Source organism: Neltuma alba, unplaced genomic scaffold, assembly GCF_004799145.2.
Source record: "Neltuma alba isolate B1F8T4 unplaced genomic scaffold, ASM479914v2 tig00011585_pilon, whole genome shotgun sequence".
NCBI classification, from domain to species: Eukaryota; Viridiplantae; Streptophyta; class Magnoliopsida; order Fabales; family Fabaceae; genus Neltuma; species Neltuma alba.
This window is the reverse complement of record NW_021636238.1, coordinates 877,891-901,338: the sequence shown is the minus strand read 5'-3', so window position 1 is coordinate 901,338 and position 23,448 is coordinate 877,891.

Below are 23,448 nucleotides of genomic sequence, written 5' to 3'. Positions count from 1 at the left end.
AATCAATAAACATATAAACTTCAGGCTTATTGTAATATTATTCTCAAACATTGATAAACTTCTGCTTATCAATGGAGATAATAAATTATGATATAGCTTTTTTGGAGCTTTATATTTTCACCTTTCACCCAATAGATGAAACTTGCGCATTGTAATTTTATTTTCAACCATCAATGGGTATAATAACCCATAATATAGCTCTTTTAGAGACATATTTTCATCTTTCACTTGATGGGAGAAGCTTGCGCATTGTAATATTATTCTTAACCATCAATTGAGATAATAAATCATGAAATATCTCTTATTGAGTCTTATATTTTCATTTGTCACCTAATGGGAGAAATTCACACACCCTCGAAGGGTCAAATTCACAACCTCTTGACTTAAGCAAATGTTTAGTGTTAATTAAATCTAACACTTCCAACTCTTCTGAATCCTTAATCAATATGTTATTTTCATTATTATATTCTTACATGTATAAATAAAAAAATTGTGAGGAGATTATAAAGAGAAATGAATTATAATAAATAAAAGATAATCAATTAATTTTTGACATTTTCTCCCAAAATCTAATTATAGGGATAAAAAGATATTTTTCTTTAAAAATTTTTCATATATTTTTTCTTCTATAGATAATATTGAATGAAGTAAATGATATTGACTAATGGGATATTTAATTATAATTTCTCCATAAATAATAAGGGAGTTAAAAAATGGGATTTATGAACGTAATTTTCTATGAACAAATAAGGTCTTTAAGAACAATTTTTTTTTAAATTTAAAAACCAATGAGTGACCCATTTAACAACATAAAATTATAATATTACTATATATCAAAATATGACAAACATATAAGAATAAGATAAAAATTTGAATTTTGAATCAATAAAATGAAAAATATGACTATAACATAAAATAATGAAGAAAAGTAAATTCTTTTACCTTATATGATGAATATGAATCTGTACCACAAGACCATATCTTTTTTTGACAAATTAGTGCTATATTGAAGGGTTAAGAGTCGTCTAACACCTTGAAGTATTTTTTTCAGGTACATTCAGTATTCTAAAGTATTAAGCGATACAATTTCACCCTTAATATATTAAAAATAGATCAATTTTATCCAAAGCTAACAGCCCTTTTAGTTTGATTGTTAAATTGATGACTAGGATTGAAGTTTGATCCACGGATGCTTATTTGGCAGATTACATGGCAATAATTTTTATTTTATTTTTGTTAAACGGAAGCTTTTTCTAACCCCAATTGAAAAGGCTTTAAGATGTTTTCCAGGTTTTTATGAAACCCATGTGCGAAGTCAAAGGCAACAGTGTAGAACTCCGCAATGGAGTAGAATTCAATGACAAAAACAACATTATGTATGTGAGGAAAAGAATCCATTCCCAGGTAAGAATCGTTTACCTTTGCTTTTTACTACCTAGTAGGCTGTAGTGAAATTCCACCATAGCCCTCAATTAAAAGTGGGTTTTACGAGGAAATTTTTTTTAAAATAAGAGCATGTCAGTAGATGCAAATATGAGAGATGATGTGGATTGGGATGAATATGATGTGGCTGTGGAAAAAGACTATTCGGGGATGCATGTAAATGATGTGGCCGATTGCGATGCCGATGATTTTCTCTTCCAAGTCAAAATAATTTTCAAATTGTTTCTTCTCTATTATCATGCTTTCTTCTCTATTCTCTTGTTTTCGATATTGTAGGCAAAATATATATAACCGTTATGTGCGTCGTGATTGAAGATTGAAGATTGCAATTTAGTCTTCTTTTTAAGCCAAGTTGAGTTGATTTATGCTTAAAGAGAATGATCAAATATTGGGTCTGTACAATTTATATATGGGTTATTTGGGATTGAATCACTTTTGTGGTTTAAGATAGGCATTCTGTGGAAGTTGCCTTTAGATATTATCAATGTGATCTTCATCCGCTCCAAAAGTTGTCTCATATTTATCCTTCTGATTAATTCAATGATGCTTTCATTTATAAATTAAATGAAAATTTTAGTAGGATTGGGAATTGCTCCCATATTTGGCGTTCTATGTGATATGATGTTGATTTTTTCTGGGATTACATATTTGATTTTATTTTTCTTTTCTCTAAGTTTGCTCTGAACCACATTACCTTCAACTTTGGTGTCTTGCATTGCGTGTGCACATTACTTTTCTATTGTTTGTTTTTTCATTTTTTTAACTAGTTGAATTTTTATTAGGATGTGTGATAACATAAACTTCTATAATAGTAATTAAAGAATCTGAAAGTGGGGAGGACGAATCAGTAGTTGAAGAATCTCAAGGTGAGGAGGAAGTGTCAATAAACGAAGAATTTGAAGGTGAGGAGGCAGGTTGAGTTCCATAGATTAGACAAAATGCCTTTCTTTATGTTGGTATGACACCTCCCAACCATGAAGAAATAAAAAGAGCTATTGACTAGTATGCAATAATGTACACGGTTAAACTTAGACTATCAAAAAGTGAGCCTTCAAGAGTTAAAGCTATATTCAAAAGGGACGTCCTTTCATTTTGAATGCTTTAAAAGAGGGGGCCAACCTTAGATTAAAAGTGAAAACCCTGTGCTACAAGCCCAAATGCCTTGGAGTTTATAAGAATAAAAAAGCTAGTGCAAAGTGGTTAGCTAGGTACTTTAAAAACAAGATTCAAGGGAGGCCGTAATACAAAATAAGTGAGATGAAAAAAGAAGCAAAAACTGAATTGAAGTTGCATGTGAGCATCCAAAAGTGCAAGAGAGCAAATAAGTTGATAATTAAAGAAATGGAAGGAAGTTATTAGGATGAATTTGGAAATTTAGAAGATTACTATAATGAGTTAAGAACCTTAAACCTAGGTTCAGATGTTAGTGTTGAAGTAAGCAAAGAAGCTATAGAAAATGGAAGAATAGTATTTAACAAAATGTATGGCTGCTTTAATACTTGTAAGGTGAGATTGATGTCTCATTTATATACTTTAATACCTTAAAATTTTTATGTACACTTTAATTCATTATTTAGTTGTTGCACGATTTATAAATTGGGTGGAAGGTTGGTTGTAGGCCATTTATTAGATTGGATGGGACTTTTCTAAAAGATAAAGCAGGAGGGATTCTCCTCACTGCAATAGGACTTGATGCAAATGACTCTTTATATCCACTTGCATTTGGATTGACTCAACAAGAGAACAAAATAAATTAGAAATGGTTTTTGTAATGGCTTAGAGAGTCATTAGATCTTAGAGACAGATCAACAGTCACATTAATGTCTGATATGCAAAAGGTACTGGTACTCACTTCACAATATTTCAGTATATTATATTTATTGTTCTAAATTTAACCTTTATTTCATTTGTAAGGGTTATGTTTAGCTATTCAAGAAGTGCTACCTAAGTATGAGCATCGATTATGTGCTAGACATATATATGCAAATTGGAGTAAAAGGTGGATGGGATGTGACTTGCAGAAAAAATTCTTTTCTTGTGTATAGAGCACATTTCAAGAATAGTTTAAGGACAACCTAAAACAACTAGGGGTTGAGCAAACAGGCAGTAGAGTCATCTTTTTGTTATGGTGCGCAATACTGGGCAAGAGCTTATTCTAGCAAGAGGTGTCAATCTTAGAATGTGGACACTAATTGTAGTGAAAGCTTAAATGAATGGATATATGAATATAGATATCTTCCTATGATTCATATGTTCGAGGAAATAAGAGAGAAAATGATGATTAAATGGGCTGATAGTGTTAAAATTGCATAGAAATGGAATTGTGATTTTAGCCTAGAATGTGTTGAATTATTTGAATCGAATAGGCACTTAGCAATAGGTTATCGAGTAGCTTTCAATGGGGATGAAGGCTATGAAGTCAGTTAGGGGCCAGTAGGGCTGCACATGAAACCCGGTAAACCCGATCCAACCTGGCCTCACCTAGTCCATTTTTTGAAGTAGTCCAAAAAACCCGATAAAAATTGGGCCAGACCGGGTCTGACCAAAAGACTAGGTAGGACGGGGTTACGGGTTGCCATGTTGGACTGATAACCCGGTCCTACCTGGTGATTTTTTGTGAGACATAAAAAAAATACTGCATAGGCCCATGTTACAGTTATACTGTTATAGTTTCTTTTCATTTTTTCCTACCAAGTCGGTCCATTTCTGATTTAGGCCCATGTTGAAGCTTTTTTTGTTTTTTTCCAGATCCAATTTTGATTTCACCGAACCGAATGTCCATCAGAGTGATCAAACTATCAGAGTTTAGAGTGACTAGTGATGCTGCGATGGTGCGATGGCCTAATCTATGTAATCACTTCATCAGGCACCCAGTTCATTCCCAAATTTCATCTCCCTCCAAACCTAGCGGTGGCGTCAGCGTCTGCGTCTCAGACTCTCAGGCTCTCTGTGATTAGCAAAGACGGCGAACGGGCGAAGTGGCGAGTGGCAACCTCATTCGCGCAACCCTACCCTTTTGTGATTCGGTCTTAGTCTGTCGATTCGGTCCTCACTTGGCGTCAGCGTCTGTGTCTCAGAGTGATTCGGTCTTAGTCTGTCGATTCGTATCAGCCTTTTGTGATTCGCGCAGCATTGATGACCCCATTCTCGAGTAGCTAGCAACCAAGCTTGCCCCCTAGTCTGTCGATTTGCAGCTCACTAGTTGCTCGCTAGTTGCCGGCTCGTCGCTGCTCTCCACTCTCCAACTTTGTCACCGTCAGGTAAGTTCGAGCCTCTCCTCTTCTATTATTAATATTTCATTCTTCCTATCCAGCTTAGCTTCGTGTGATACTGTGATCCTCGGTCAAATACTATATGTGTTTTTTTTTTATTTACCAACGAAGCAAACATGTGATCCTCGATTCCTCAGTCAAATACTATGTCCAGATTCAAATACTATATCTGTGATAAATTGACAGTAGCGAAAGGATCTTAATATACATAATTGAGGCAGGGACAGTGTAAATTACTCCAAGATAGCACACCATTTTATTGCTGAATCAGTTCATTTTATCAACACCATTGCAGCAGAAAACTGTCAAAATTTGTCTACTTAATTGCTGAACTAACTTGTCCAATTTATATATCTTTTTTTATCTGATTATTGTGAACAATTATGATAGGCTTGCCATAGTTAATTATTGTTCCTAAAGTTGAAATAATTTGTCTACTTCATTATTCTCATTGTGATTATATTCTTATTCGTTGTTCAATTTATTATAGATATATTATCCATTTATTACTTTGAAATGGAGGAGTAAGATTCCATGTCAAGTCAAAGGGGCTCAGTGACTCCCCAATTGGGTGATAACCTAACACAAAGTAGCTCTGGACCTTCACTAATTCCTTCTCAAAGTCCTATTTCTCCCACACCAACATCATCACCTCCTGTTGCCCCTACTACTGCTACAGCACCCATTACCCAATTAACATAAGAAGCAGGAGTAATTGAGGGTGAGAATCCTAGGAAGAGAAAAGAACCAGAAAGAAAGCCTCCAAAAACATCTCATGTTTGGGACCATTTTGTGAAGCTACCATTGGAAGAAACTAATGGAGAGATTAGAGCATCTTGCAAGTACTGCAACCTAACTTATGCCTGTGACCCTAATAAGCATGGTACAACTTCTTTGAAAAGGCATTTGTTTAAATGTACAAAGAACCCACATAAGGCCGATAAAGATAAGAAGCAATCAATGTTGGGTTACCTTTCAAATACTTCTCAAGGAAATGCCTTAGTCCCTCATGTGTACAATGAGAAACGAATACGAAGAGCCTTGGCTGAGTTTATTATTTGTGATGAGCTACCTTTCAAAATAGTTGAGAAGCTAGGATTCAAAAAATTTGTAAATGCATTAGAGCCTCGATTTCCTATCCCATCTGGAATGACTGTTGGTAGGGATTGTTGGCAGCTGTTTCTTGGTGAGGTTAAGACTTTAAAGAAGATTTTAAAGAGTTGTGCATCTCGTGTTTGTCTCACAACTGATTGCTGGACTTCAAATCAGAATTTCAATTACTTCTGCTTGACAGCTCATTTCATTGATCCTAATTGGCATCTGCACAAGAGGATTCTCAATTTCTGTATGGTTGAGATCACAAAGGAGAAACCATAGGGAAGACAATTGAGAAGTGTTTGCTGGATTGGGGAATTGATAAGGTTTTCATAATTACTATGGACAATGCATCTTCAAATGCCTCAGCATTGTCATACTTGAAGAAGCGATTAAAGAATTGGAAGGGATTGGTTTGTGGTGGGGATTACCTACACATTAGGTGTTGTGCTCATATTCTTAACTTGATTGTTTGTGAAGGCCTAAAGGATTTGAAAGAGAACTTTGAAAGCATTAGAAGTGCCGTTAGATATGTGTGCTCATCTCCTGCACGTTTTGCAAAGTTTAAGTCTTTTGCTGAGGCTGAAAAAATTGACACTAAAAGCCTTGTTTGTTTGGATGTGTCAACCAGGTGGAATTCAACCTTCTTGATGTTGGAGGCAGCATTGAAGTTTCAAAAAGCGTTTGAAAGAATGAATGATGAGGATGATGACTACTGTGCACACTTTAGCCCCCCTCCAAGGCATGAATCAGAAGCACATGATATCAAAGAGAAAAAACGTGATGGCCCACCAGTGGTAGAAGATTGGAATCATGCACGGGTCTTCTTAAAATTCTTGAAGGTTTTTTATGATATCACATTGATGTTCTCAGCTTCCCTTAGTGTGACATCAAACTCATGCTTCCATCAAATTGCCTATGTTCAACAGATGTTGGAAAGAAATATTTTGAATTCAAATTCCCTCTTATCTGATATGTCTTTCAACATGAATATGAAATATGAAAAATATTAGGGCAAAGATGAAATTATTAATCCTTTGTTGATTGTGGCAGTTATACTAGATCCTCGTTACAAGTTGGCATATGTTAATCACATATTTGAGAATTTGTTCCATGACAGTGAAGTTTGCTTGTCTATGAAGGATAGGGTCAAGGATTGCTTATATCGTATGTTTGAAGAATATTCTGCCTTTGTTAGGATATCTTTTGAATCCAACACTGCTTCATCTCCTGCTATGCCTTCATCTTCAGTAAGTGCTATAGCAAATGTGGATGATCATGATCCAGGCCTTCAATGGTTGGCAACAGTCAAGCAAAGAAATTCAAATGATTCTCAAACTGAGTTAGATAAGTATCTTGCTACTGATTCTGATGATATCCCTGCTGATTTCAATATACTAGCTTGGTGGAAGGCAAATTCTGTTAAGTATAGAATCCTCTCTTGCATGGCACATGATGTGTTGGCCATCCCAGTCTCAACAGTTGCCTCTGAATCTGCTTTTAGCATAGGAGGTTGTGTGGTTGATCAATATCGAAGCTCATTGTCACCTAGGATGACTGAAGCATTAATTTGTTCACAAAATTGGCTTCTTCCTGGTCAATCACTATCAAAACTTGTTGATAAGCTTTGTGAATTTGATAATTTTGAGGAGTCTGGTAATGTTTTAAACATAACAAGCTTTTATTTAAATTTATCATATCACTATAAAATTATAATGTTTCTGTTTTGTGTCTTTTTTTCCTAGATGCTTCATGTGTCACTGATGGTGGAGATGCTGCTATGTCCATGGAAATAGAGTAAAGCAAGGATTGAGTTCATAGTTCGCTGCCATGTGCTGTGTCACTAATGATCATTCCATGTTTTCATATTTGCTGTTGTGTGATGGACCTATAATATTTGATATTGGCATGCATTTTGGTTTTATTATTAGCTATGACATTTGATTAGCTTGTGGCCTTTAAATCAGCAAACTTTGAGATTGATTATATTCTCATTTGATATTTGCTTTTGTGTAATGTAGTAATGGACTTTTTTTCTGCACTGCGGTTTTGCACTTCTGCTTATTTGAACTTGCATTTTGTTGAAAAGTGCAGCACGCACAAACCAGCAAGATGTAAGCTTTCAAGGCTGTGTAATGGACTTGTTTGATAGTATATTATGGACTTTGATGGTTACTTTCTTTACAGTTTTATTTTATTATTGTATTGTTTACAGCTGTTTATACTTGATTTTAATTTGTAGATTGTTTTAAAGTTATTCTTATTTGGAATTTGGTATTCTCATGATGTTACTCTGTTTAGGACAAGTAGATAGGAATTTTTTATGTAATAGATTGGAAATTATTGATTAGGAATTAAAAAAAATAGGACAAGGGATATGAACTTGGACTGGATTGGACCTACTGGACCAGTAACCCGGTCTAGTCTGGTCCAGTCCGCCCAACCTGAGGACTAGCGGGTTCCTCGCCGGGCTAGACCGGTCCTCGGGCTGGGGTGACCAGCCCGAAGACCAAATGGACCAGACCACGGGCTAATGCCCTGCCCGGCCCGGTCTGGTCCATGTTCAGCCCTAGGGGCCAGATAGACATACTGTGTTTCTCAATAGGAAGGTATGTGCTTATAAGGCATGGGAATTAATTGGGATTCCTTGTTAACATGCAATTTGTGCATTTTATCATGCCAAAATTGAACCCAGCAATTACCTATGACAATATTATCATAAGACCACATATCTTGCCTGTTATGAAATAAAATTTCAGCCTGTTAAGGGTAAAAACTTTTGGAAGATAGAGAATTTCTAGCCTATGTATCTTTTACCATTGTGTAAGTTGCTTGGATGACCCAAGAAGAAAAGAAATAGAACTAAAGAAGCAAGTAGAAGAAAAAAGTAGGCCTAGCTCAACAAAATGTATCACATGATCAAAGTGGAATGCTACAACCAACAACTGAAAAATTGACTAAGTCAGGTTTTGGAAGTAGATGTGCTATTAGTAGACAAGAGGGACACAATAAATCAACTTGTAAGGAGGTAAATTTGTCCAAAATTGTTTTGTTTAGTATGTAAATTTGTCAGTAATTATACATATAATTAGCTAGATTCATTTTTTTAGACACAAACTTTTTTAATTTTAACCTTGACCCTTCAATCAGAAACATAGCTTTGGAATAGTTAATAAAAGCCTACTTATCAAGTTTAAGCCTACTTGTGAGGTTTTGTAGTGCTTTTTAACAATTTTATAAAATTCTTTGTATTTGTTGTAGCACCTGTGATCAATAATTTTCTCTTAACTTGCAATTAATAGTACATTGTAATTTCATGTAGCGTCCTCCATTAACAGGTACAAACATTAACATAATAGGAAAGAAAAGAGGAAGACCTAAAAAAGTTTGTTACAATGCTAGTCAAGTTGCTCAACAATGCCATTCCATTTCACTAGAACAGAGTCAAATCACTCAGGAAGCACAAAATCAAATACATTGAGATCTAATATCGTAATAAAAAGTTCCTATAAGAAGAGATTTGACTATGGCATAAGCATTAGAGTTGATTTAGAGATAGGACAAACTGTGTTAAATTTAAATAACTTATGCTACTATTTTATTATTGTATTCATCTATTAATAGCTAGCACCCAATATATTCCCCTTACTTTAGCCTAACATGTAATATGAGACTGTAACTTAGAAGGGGACACTGCTCAACACCATATAGAACATTAGGCTAATCTAGAGACACGTTTTCCAATTCTAAATGAGAGGGAAATGAGAAAAAACTAGCTTCAAACTTCAAATGGTCAAGAGAGGAGAATTACATTATGTGGTGATGATGCTAGAGTCTCACATAGAACTAAACTTCCATTCAAACCACTGGGCTTGAGACGGATGGGGCAACTATGCTTGACTAATCCACAATTGCAAGCAGAAAGCAAAAGGAGGATTGATATGCAAAAGGCTAACTTAAGAAGTGATGGCATATAGACCTACTTATTGCATATTTTGGACTTTCTAAATGTATAAATTTGGTTTGTTAAATGCAAATCGTAGTTTTGTTAATGCATATTTTGGTCTTCGAACACTGTATTTTGATATCATGGAAACATTTGGTGTGTTTTTGGTCCATGGATTAAGTGATGCTTCTACATATGACCTTATATTAGCAATGGATTAGTTTTATATGGAGTTTCAAAATTGAGCATATTAATACTACTCTATTTTTATTACCTTAATGCAATATTGTTTGCCATTATTACTTGGACAGAGATTTTGATTGTATATATATTGTGTATATATGTGCCTAACATTGCACTGGAATGTATACAATCCTAACACTATTAGTTGAAGTTTTATTTGTACCACCAGAAATCATAATAAAAAATCGGATATTTTTGGCAAATTTGGGTGTTGCAGTAAACAAATGCTCCCACAAACCAGAGGCCCAGATGTTAAAATTCTAGAAAAAACCTTGAGTGTTATGTAGCTCTTGAACAAAGACTACCATAGCATGTAAGCAAGTGCTCCCAATAGTTGAGCATTTTGAGTATTGCAGTAGTGTCAAGAAAAAGTGAAAAAATAAAATGGTGTAGATGGTGGAACTTGGTGATTTGTTGCTGCACATTTGTATGGAACCCTATTATAAGCCGCACAGGTGGAACTTCTTTCTCTTTGGCTTTTTGACCAAAATACTATGTATAGTAAATAATATTACTCAGATGCTATAAAATGAAAATTATTTACCTAAATACTACATTTAAACTTGTTCTTAAAGAGATGAATTTTAAAAACACAATGAAGAACTCGTTCATCATTTTTAAAAATTTTTTTTCATAAAAAAGGTTGTGGGCAACTCCTGTCGCCTATTTAAATAGGCTACCGTCACTCTCTCTCTCTTTCTATCAATATATATATATAAATACTCTTCCACCAAGCCGATCTTTTTATTTGGCTTATTGATGGCTCTCCTCGCAAAACACTGTTCATAAGCTGCTTGGTTACCATCTCTGGCTACATTTAAGTCGGCTTCCTATCATTAATGTATTTGGCTTAGCAAAGGACCTGTTATGTCAGCACGTCAAAATTTAAAATTCAAATACTATTCAACTGGATATCTATTTAATTTCCCGCCTATTTCAATACTTCCTAAGTTCCTATCTCACTTTTGATGAGTCACGTATTGGGATACATGATATTTTGAATCTATCAATATATATATATATATATAAATACTCTTCTACCAAGCCGATTTTTTTATTTGGCTTATTGATGGCTCTCCTCGCAAAACACTGTTCATAAGCTGCTTGGTTACCATCTCTGGCTGCATTTAAGTCGGCTTCCTATCATTAATGTATTTGGCTTAGCAAAGGACCTGTTATGTCAGCACGTCAGAATTTAAAATTCAAATACTATTCAACTGGATATCTATTTAATTTCCCTCCTATTTCAATACTTCCTAAGTTCCTATCTCACTTTCGATGAGTCACGCAATGGGATACATGATATTTTGAATCTAGGATCCCTAACCTAACCTCTCATCTCTTAGCCTAGGCTTAAATATTCAAAGAGCCTCCCTTATATCTTCTCTCTACTCCTTTCATCAATTTATTCCTCCCCTGTACTCTCTCCTTCATCGATTTCTTCTTCCTCTTCTTCACTATCTTCTTCATCTTCTTCCACTTTGATCAATGATTCCATGTAAAATAGCAGCCAAGGGAAGGGTTTATGGAGTCTTTGCATCTAATGGTTTTGTGGAGGGCTTTTTAACTAATATACGATAAACAGCAAAACTATATACCAAAATGCTATACTTTTGAAACTATTTACCAATATACTGTACTTAAAATCGTTCTTGGCAAGAACAATTTTAAAATTACACACAAGTCGTTCTTGGCATGAATGATTTCAGAAATCATTCATGCCAAGAACGATTTTACTTTCTCACATACGAATCTCTGCCAATTTTACATGCAAAAATAAGAATCCTTGACAATGCTCCCATGAGGCTACAACGTCTATATTGGATTAAAATTTGAAAATCCCAATTTTTTTAATTTTTTAAACAGAGCTTGATGAAATTTTCTGTTATTTCCTCTTCTTTTTATTTTTCTCATACCAAACAATACGTAACAAAATAAAATTATGCTTTGATTGTAAATTTTTAATTGTAGCAATTAAGTTGTAGGACTAAATTATTATTATTATTATTTTGGTCACAGGCATAAAAGGTCCATGGCCAATACTTGATTTCTCGTCAAACCGAACAAATACCACACAACTGGCTTTTTAATCAAAATACTACAAAGAGTAAAATTATATACTAATATGCTACACTTAAAATCGTTCTTCTGCTGAATGACTTCTTCATTTAACAAATGTTTACGCCAAGAACGATTTCTAAAATCTTTCACGCAAAGAACGACTTGTGTGTAATTTGAAAGTCGTTCTTACCAAGAACGATTTCAAGTGTAGATAAATGCCACACAAGCTTTCATGCACATCAAGGATAGATTATGAAGAAATCGTTCAGTAGATAAATGACTTTAAAAATTATTCACTTGAAGAATGATTTTAAGTGTAGCATATTAGTAAATACTTTTAAAAGTGCAGTATATTAGTATATAATTTTACTTTTTGTAGTATTTTGGTAAAAAAGCCTGTCGTGTGACATTTGTTCGGTTTGACGAGAAATCAAGTATTGGACATGGACCTTTTATGCCTGTGACCAAAATAATAATAATAATAATAATAATAATAATAATAATAATAATAATAATAATAATAATAATAATAATAATAATAATTTAGTCCTGCAACTTAATTGCTACCTATGCAATCTTCCTATAGGATTTAATGTTGAGGTACAATGGTTGTGGTACTATCCAGGTGCGAAGACCCCAGAGGTGATTGCAATGAGCAGAGATCTCACACAGCTTCCTGAACTATGAGCAAACACTCGAACGTGAGAGCAAGGGATCACCTAACGAATGGACGAGCTCTAAGGAGGGAGGAAAGTGGAAGGTAGGAACCATGCTTTCAGTGTCGATTGTTAATTTTTCTCATTTTTTGTTGATCTTTTGACAACTTATTTTCTTTTATGTGTCTATTGGTTCTTACCCTGTTTTGCTTCAATGCATATATACTCCATTATTTTTACTTCCATGGTCTACCTTGCAATGGTTAGTCAAATATTGTGTTTAGGCCACCAGATACATCTCAGCTATAGGATTTGGTGCTAAATGGCTTGGAATTTTCAGAAATGGCATGGTGCAATCTTTTATCAAAGCACATACTCTATCTCCATCAGGTATATATTTGAAAAATTGCTATAAGGATAGGTAGTGGCTTCATATGGTTAGTAAAAAATCAATAATATTTAAATCATCTAATGGGGGTGTTCATGATTCTTTATAAAATTTTTGATTGAAACTTTCAACATCTGTGAATAGTTATTCTCCCCACAACTTCTTATTGAGCTTTTTTTTCCTTATCTTTTTTGGCATATGCTCTTGAATTTGATGATACCGAGAAGTAGAGGACTTATGAGATAATGTTATTTCAGGAAGTCCACAATGCAATTTTAGAGCTCAAGGTATTTATACTTTCCATATATTTCCTAAATGGGCAATGTTCACTTGATCGGATTTGATAGACTTCATCATTCTTATTCCATGTAGTAAACGTTATACATTTCTATCATTTTCTCTTTGTTCTGAATGCACTTGATGAATCATACTGCGAAATCCTTGGCTAAAACAGTTTTAGTTAATGAAAAATTTGATAATTATTTTTTCTTTACTGGAATATGTTTCTTGATATTGCATCAAGAGTTAATAGATTGGCTCACTTCTTTGGTTTTCGCTAATAATGATTTGCTGTCTAGAAATATAATGATAAATGAAGATGAAGGCATTCACAAAATCTTGATGACAAGCGTATTCAATAGTGCACTCTAATTTTGCCAATGAAAGTATGTTTCTGATAGGAACTTACCGTAGTTAGTATACTCATGCTTTAGGGAGCTTCTTATTAATAATTAATTCTACAGTCTTGCATTACTCTGTAAATGGGAACTTCCTGTAGTGAATACAGAGAGTAATGCCATGAATTAATGTACTTTTTTCATGGATCAGATTTTTGCAGTGTGTTGAACAATATTGGGACCATGAGTTGGGAAATCTCTGGTGAAATACATGAGACCAAGTTAGGAAATCCCTGAGAGAATTTTTTCCATTTTTGTGATCGACAATCACGATGTTAGTGGCATATGAAAATCTGAGTTGAACCTGCATAGTTGATACAATAAACTACTCTTTTACATGAATAATCTGTCAACGTATGAGCCTGAACGATGTAGGGACATAGTTCTCCTCCATTTAATCTCATATTATATTGCTTTCTAGAGTAGAAACATGGTTAAGGCCACTTGATATCCAAATCTCATATAAAAGTATTTTTCCCTTCTAGGATAAGTTTCTCATCACTTTATTTTTGCAGAGCTTATATGGGAAGAGTAAACGATACCTTTTTCATTCTCACCTTCTAATATATAATGTTATGGCCTGTTTTCGATATGCTTCCATATGTGGTCAATGTTCTCTTACTTTATCACACTAATGATGATGCTGTTTATCTTCTACTAAAGGTCAAGGCATTTAAACTCTCATATGGAAAGTGGAAACATAACACTCAAATGCTATTCATCCCTTCATATTTGGTCTATCTTTTGTTCCGGAACTGTGTTTCATCACGCTGAAATATCTCATTCGTTGTCCAGAGTCAAAATTCAGTAGGGAAGTTTTTTTTTTTTTGGCAGTTAAAGTGGACAAAGCTGCCTGCTTCGTTTTTGGATACATTATTAATGACTTTAACATATTACGAGGTTATTCTTCTTATTCACTCTGTTCTTAATTAATCATGCATCAGCTTTTAGACATTGGAGTTGCAGATACATGGAAGAGGAAAATATGCTGAATCATATTGCTGATACGTTTTGATTCTCCACTTTGACAGTGTTAAAGTTGGATCAGTCATTGTCAATGCAGCTGTACAAAAACTCAGAGGACCTAACGAATCATGTGTTGACGGTGATCTCTATGTAATTTTGATGTTTCCCCTGAAGTTATTGCCATCAAAAAGATTTTTGTTGAAAATGTAGCAATTGCAGCATCCCAATATACATGTTTCGCAGCGTCAGCCCTTTATGCTTTAGTATACGCATTTAATTCCCTTGCACAGGTACTGTAAATTATGATTCTGTATGAGTATAAATTTGCTGATGTAATGACGTTGACTTCGTTGCTTGCATGCAATACACTCGGATTTTTGGGGGCTGCTGAACTCATCTTTATAAAACTTCATAAGCTCCTTGAGTGGTACTGTTACAACATGAGTATCATTTAGTGCTTATCAATGGGTCTAGGCCAAAAGCTTACGCATGACACAAGTTCATAAGCATATGAAAAGGATCCTAAATTTAATTTAGTATTCATGTTTCTTAAGTCACATAAGATAGAAATAATAACTATTACTATTGCTGATAGAGCTATGGATCAAATATGGTATGATTTGTGTATATTAGGAGATCCCAAAAATTATTGAATATAAAACTGATAGAGTAATCATGTCTGTTGTGTTATGGTTTGGAGGTAGCTATTTAGATGTGCGTTTAGTTCCCAATGTTACATGTTCATTTTATTTAAGATTTAGAAGTATATGTCGCTATGTTGTCCGTGTATTTCGTTCCTTTATTAATGAATGATCATTATGGTCGAATATTATTGTCATTCATTATTTGCTATACAATTTGTATATAATTATAATTATTGACAAAAAAATTATGGCCAAAACTATACGTGTAAACGTTGCTATATTTTAGAAAAGTAGCTTCATAACAATACATTAAATAATTATATGCAATTATGACCCTCAAGATATCCTGTTATATAAGGATCCATGGTTTGGTGAAATATTAGACTAGAGAATTAAAATTAATAAAATGAGGGACATCTTTTTGCTCACCCTCAACCTCTATATTTAGCTATGTATGAAACCCATGTATAGTTTGAAAGGAATGTTTTGGACGAGGCAAAAAATCCAAGTGCAGCGATAAGAAGCCACTGAATAAACAGTTTTCAATACTTAAAGGTTGAAATTGTTTCTTATTTCAAGTTTATGTTATGTTTGTCCAGTTGATACAAACTCTGAAGATAAAAAATGAAAGGAGATATGTGTGTTGTGTGAGTTGTGTAATATGAGAGGATGAAATAAAGACAAGAGAAAAGGCATAGATTTAATCGAAGTTCCACATTTATACAGAGAGGAAAGAAGGGGGTGGACACTTGGTCATAAGGGTCTGGCGAAGAGGACATGGAGAAAATTTGATTTATTTCCTTCCTCCTTAAATATAATTCTCCCTTTCTGAATTTTAATATAAAAGTTTCAAAACTATATTTTTTGGCCAGAAGTTTAAAAATTAATTTAGATAATTGATGTTTTATTATTTGATATAATTAAGTATTAAATTGAAAGTGAATGCACAGTACTGACACATAGTATAATTAAGCACAATCTAGTTTTTTCTAAAAGCCTACCCCGACTCCCTTCATTTTTCTTCCCATTTCCTGGAGACACATGCACAGTACTGACACATAGTATAATTTATGCAAAAATTGAAATTAAACAAAATAATTAATAATTTAAAAAATATGTTAACTATTATCCACCGCTTTCAATTATTCTCCCATCGGCGTTTCATGCCCCAAACTAATTTTTAATGCCCTCAACACTATAAAATATTTTAATATAACAATATATTTTGTGGTGTTAGATGCACTAAAAATTACTTTAAAGTATTAAGTGCTATTTAAAAAATATTTTAATACGTTGAATGATACTCCCTCTACCCTTTTTTATAACCAACTTTGGACTAAATCAGGTAGAACAAAATGTTAATTAAAATTGGGTAGAGACAAGAAATATGTAAAAATTGAATTTTTTTTTCAAAATATCTTTATTTATGAGAAAGAAAGTATGAGAAAGATAATAAAAAAATTATTATAATAAAGAAAATTATAAAACAGAGAATGTGTGATGGAGAGAGATTATATTAAAATATAATATTTAAAACATTTATTATCTAGAAAATGATGTTTTGGAAAACAAAAAATAAATATATGATCTATTAAAATAAGTCTTTAATAGGGTAAAATAGAAAATCTGTTACAAAAATTTAAGACAACTTGCAAATATTGCTTTTATTTAGGGATAACAGGAAAATTATGGTTGTTACTTATAAAAAAAGGAAGGAAGAAAAACTTAACCTCTTTTATTATAAAATATATTTCTATAAGCATTTAATACGCTAACCTAATTTTTAGTGCATTTACCACCGTAAAATATATTGTTATATTAAAATATTTTATAGTATTGAGTGCATAAAAATAAATTTAGAGTATTAAATTCTTATATGAAAATAAGTCAAAGCAATAGATGATTGTTAAGATATTTTTAAATTATTAATTATTTTATTTAATTTTAGGTTTTGCACAAGTTTTATTGTGTATAAGTAGAGCTGGTAATAGGGGTCCAGCCCGCCAAGGTGAGGGCTATTCCAGCCCGCTGCACCACGGGCTAGCCCGCGGGTTAGCGGGCTGGCTTGCTTTTTTTTTTGTTTTTAATTTTTCATATAATTCCTAATATAGTCAAAATATTTTGATTATATTAGGAACAATTAAACATTGCTTCTTTCATATCATTGCATAAGTAATTAAACACTTTTTATGTTTGTGATTCTGTGTGTAGTTATACGAAGATCACCATCCATATTTTATTGTTCATTTATTTGTTGCGTCACTATAAAAGCCTTTGTAAAATTAAATAAACATGTGACACTTATATATTTATACATAAAATATCTACTTAATTAATTTGGATAAGAAAACTACTTAAATTAATTGTTTATAAAAAATATATTAGTTTTTAAAAATATCTTCTTAAATTAATCTTCACTTTATTTTATTATAATTCACTACTCAAATTCAAGATTCGAAGCCTAATTTTAATATTTCAAATTAAGTTCAACCTATATTAATAATAGTAGTTTTTATTTTTTTTAAAAAAAGAATATTGAGGTGGGCTCGGGCGGGCTACTTCATCCCACACCGCTTTGGGCCTACACCGCGGAGGGCTAGCCCGTATCTGCACGGCCAGCCCGCATTACCACCTCTGTGTATAAGTACCATATATGTGTCTCGATAGACTGGAAAGAATAATGAAGGGAGTGGGGGATAGGCTTTTAGAGAAAAATAGAAAGAGGTGGTAGCCCATTTAAATAGGTGACAGGAGTAGCCTTAAGTAAATAATTTTCAAGGAACAAAAAACCGGACTGGGAATTAAACCGGTCGAGGTAGTGGGCCAAGGGTTATTGGTCGGACCAGGGTTGGACCAGTCATATTAAAATAATATAACTAAAATAATATAATTCAATTTCACCATATACATATGTATCAATGGGTATAGTCTGGAATTTTCAAATCAAAAAATTACCCTCATAAAGATCAAATTCTCTTCAAAACTATAAAATTCAGCTTTCACAATAGGACATCATAGACACAATAATTTTTATATCCAGAATCAATTCAATTCAATCCAATGAAACAAAATCTATATTATTTCAGCAAAAAAAAAAAAAACATCATCAACTACTTTCCCCTCCTACTTCAAGTGTTCAGAGATCAAAATAAAATTTTCATGTCTTGACTCCTCCCTTCCCAAACCGTTCAACAGCCAAAGAGAAGGAAGGAACAAAGGCACCTCTTTAATTTGAAAAACACAATCTACCTGAAAGGGAACAGTTTCTAGCTTACCCAAAACTCAATGCACCGAAGGGTGAAGAGATAATGTCGACTGGGATTTGAGGGATTCCTACGACTTTTGATTCTGCTTTTGCCTTCTGTCATTTTATGAACTGCGAATGCGAGGGGTGAGAGACTTGTGAGTTCAGAGCCTTAGACTTCTGGTTCTACCTTCTGTAATGGGATAGTGGCGAAGGCGAAGCAGGAGGTGGTGAGTGGTGACCAGTGAGGTTGAGGGAGACTCAGGCTTGCGACGACTGGTGGCGAAGGTGAAGTAGGGAGCGAACGAACAAGGAGCTCTGCCATAGGCCATGCCGTCAGCGACGCTAGGGAGCAGGGATTTTGGAGGAGACTATCGCTATTTTGGTTTGAGGGAGGGAGGATAGCTATGCGAGTATAGGGGAGTCAGGGGTGGCTGAGAGGGAGCAGGGATTAGGGGACTCTACAGACACCACTAGACTAGGTAAGCTGAAAGGGAAGAACTGAAATTGAAGTAGTTTTTTTTTTTTAATAAAACGGTGTCGTTTTGAGTGGTCTAGCTGGCCAAAAAAATAAACCGGGCAACCCACTGAACCGGGTTGCCCGGTTTAATACCGGTTTTTTTCGGTTAAACCGGTTTTTCACCTGTTCATTAGACCATCGGTCCAACAATTAAACCAGACCGGACTGCAGATCGGTTCACCGGTTTTCCGGTTGAACTGGCTGGTCCGGTCCGGCTTTTTTTTCCATGATAATTTTCATTTTGTAGCATCTAGGTAATATTATTTAATGTGCATAGTATTTTGGTCAAAAAGCCCTTTCATTATGAATTCTCCTTTTTTTAAAAAAAAAATTTTACACACTCACCCCCCAATTATTATGAATTCTCCTTGACAAACTGAAAATAAAATTCTTAACCTCAAGCTTATAACTAAATTCCATGCAGCGAACATAAATTCAAAGAAGCCCATATAACTAATTTCCCTTTCTTTTCAAAAGATTCAATTTCAGAGGCTCAACCATCAAATTCAGTCACATAAACAGCTAACTTTAGTCACAGAACAGCAAAATTAAAGGAAACTGAAATCCGAAATGATATGGTTAATTTGTTTTTCAAGAAACCCGTTAACTCAACTCATATACGGTTCCAGTAAAATTTACATGTATCCCACACACAAGTCAGAGAAAATTAGTCCTGAACAAACACAAGAAAAGAGGATGACGAAAAACAAACAAAATGGGGGAAAGAATTAAAAAGAATCACAAAACATATATTAGTCGCTCGAAGAACAATCTCGCCTACGAGATAAACAGTTATTTAGCATCATATAGTGAACGCAGATGCTTTTACTTGCAGTAACTAAGTTAAATAAATTTCAAGGCCTCATCTTCATTGAATCGACACGCACTACAGCATACTCCTACTTACACCTACTTCGGATCGGATATCAGGAGTATATTGTGAGTTTGAAGGTCGTTGAGGCTTCCATGATTGTAGGTGGCTATGACTCTATGGGTTGCTGAAGATTTAATGGCTTTTCTTGAGTGGTCCGCACTTCAACTTGGCCACTTGGGTGAAAATTTTTTTTTTTTTTTTTTTCCAATTCCGGATAACAGGTGGTAGCTTTTTTATTTTCTTTTTAATTACGTGTCAATATTTAACAACTCATATGCTTGTCAGTCATGGTCGTAAACGGCGTTTGTATGCCTGTTAGCTTGGGATAAAAATGATCTATTTTTACTATATTAAGGGAGAACGATATTAAATGTACTTGAAAAAATATTTCAGGGTACTGGATGACCTTTAATCCTATATTGAATTAATATATCTACTAGCTACCTTATTATTGTGAATTACAACACATTAAGTCAGTTGATATCAAATTGCGATTACCATAATAATAAGAATAAAACTAAGGCTTCACATAAATAAAAATCTAAGAAAAAGAAGAAATATAATACATATTTACATATCTTTATATGATGAACAAGAATCTCATAAATGAACATAGCACGCCATCGTTCATTATAGTTAAGAACTTCTTGTAATATAAGATAATCATGTAGTGATCTAGAATCAAAACTATATGGGTTTTAACCATTTAATAAGATAGAAAATCAATATACATAAATCATGATCATCTAATCTCAAGGTAGGAAATCATATATATATATATATATGTATGTATATATATAGCTTCTAGTCATTTAAACTCAAGATAGAAAATCAAATATATGGCTTCTGGCCATATAAAATAGAAAATTGAAACTATATGGCATTTGGCTAGTTAATCAGATAGAAATTCAAAGTTATCTGTCTTTCGGTTATAACATAGAAAATTAAAGTCGTATGGCTTCTAGTCGTAACACAAGTATGATATATGGCTAATGGTCATTTAATCTCAAATTTATATGGACAAATATATCTTCGACCTCAATAATGAACCTAATAGTAAACCTTTAGGAAGAGTGCAACTATCAATTGAATTTACATTAAATACTAGCATTTGAACTTTCTAAGAGTTTATCCCTATATCTTGTGGCCTTTGGCTCCATACCAAATTTTGTTATTTATTGCTAACATTTGAGCTTTCTAAGGGTTTGCCCCACATTTGGTGGCCTTTTGGCTCCACAACAAATTTTGCAATTTATTACTAGCATTTGAACTTTCTAAGGGTTACTCTTACATCTTGTGGCTTTTTGGCTCCATAACGAATTTACCATTTACTTTCAATAAATATATTCATAGGGCATTTGCTTGAATATGACTTGTAGCCATATTATAATCATTACTCCCTCAAATTCTTTCAATTTGGATATTAGCCATATGTAATCATAAGTATTGATTAGAACTCCATGTTCTATCAAAATTAGTGACATTAGGTCAATAAGGGATGTATAAAAATATCGATTGAAACTTTAGGTTCCATTGAAGATAGTGACATCAGATCATCTAGAAATAGATAAAAACAAATTTCTTGTATCACAAGTAATTCAAAAGGTATAATATTTATATAAAAAATAAATTATAGTGCAAAAATATATTGTAATAATAATCTCCAATCCTAGCTATGAAATTCAATGTTTGAAACAATGGTAAATAATCTTTTTAATTTCATATAAGGGCTTAGGTTATCCTAGATAAATTAAATAGGGATAAGGATACTTTGAAACACCATGTATATGATGCTTGAGATATGTTTATTTAAATAGAGCAAAAGATACTCTAGAAAAATCATAAAAATTATGCTCTAAAATTGTGCTAGGTTTGAAAGGTATACCATAGTTACTTTGGTTAGAGTTTCGTGCTGATAACATGTTATAAAACTAAAGAAAGAGTAGAGAATAAGAGAAGAGACTAAGGAAGAATAGAATACAAGAGTATTTCTCATTCCATCCAAGGTACATAATAATAGGAGATAATTGTGGGATATAGGAGATAATGGGATATAGAGATAATGAGAGATACTGGAGATAATAGGAGATATATAGACATCCACAAAGATATTATTTTATTCATAACAATGAGTAGATTTTGCAACATTTTTTGTGCTCTGAGGTCTATATGCAGAAAAGTTACCTGTTTTCCATGTGTGAATTTTGATCTCATCAATTAGGAATCCAGCTATATATTTCATAGTTGATAAGGTTGAAGTAATTATATGAATGTTTATTTCAATAAGTCATGTTTGCCTTTGTATCAATCCATTTGGAACTAAATATTTTCGTAAGAAACTTTTAAACAAATCACATAAATTAGGGGAAAAAAGGTAGCTAAAATCTTCAAGGATGATTGGCGTTGTTCATCAACAATGCTGCTATAAACAGTACCATATATGAATAATAAAATTTAATCTTCTATTCTTTTATGAGTCCTCACTGGAATTCCTTCTCTCTGTTCCCCGAACTTCCTGTTCACATTTTTGAAATTTTCAAACGATTAAAATATAAAAATAATTTAAAAAATATTATGACTTCAAACACCATGTTCAATCTAAAAACCACTTCTTTATACGTCTTTTTTGGCGAAATAAATCTCTTCATAGTCTTTCTAAATTCTCAAAATAACATTTCATAATATTTACTCAAATTTTTTAGTCATTAAATAATTTTAATAATTAGTTTTCCTTAAATTCTTACCTGAAATAAGCTTTTTGAGCCACTAAAATATTTTTGAGACTATTATTTTACATAATCTCTTTAATCTCACAAACACTTGAAAACTATTATTCGGGCCTTAAATTTCAGGATATTACAAAATGGAGGTAGATCTGTATAAAAAAAGTTTTGTTTATTTATTGCAATATGGCACTTGAAGTGATAATCTTTTCTTTTAAACATATTCATATTTTAATTTTAAAAAAAAAAAAGTTGAAGGGAGAATTACTTGTAGTACCATAGAAACACTTTAATTATTAAAAAATCTTTTGAGTTGTTATGATGCCACGATTTATTGTCATCTCTTACACTAATCGATTCTATCATTACATACTACTCAACTTTTATCGGATTTTTTGGTGATTAGATTGCTATGCAAAAGTGCAGGTAAGCAGTGACTTTTCCCACACAATAGTTCAAATTGTGATATTTTTTCTAATTTTATTTATATTTTAATAATTAAAGAAGGCAAAAAAGGGAAAAGAGGAAGTTTGGGAAAAATAAGAGAAGGAATTTCAATTGGAACCAATCAAAGAATAGAAGATGAAAATTAGTATAGTAATTCATTGCACTTTTTATATCGATTGAAGAGTAACAGCGCCACTTTTTACATAAAAGAAGATTTTAACCACCTTCTTTGTCCATGTGATTCGACCG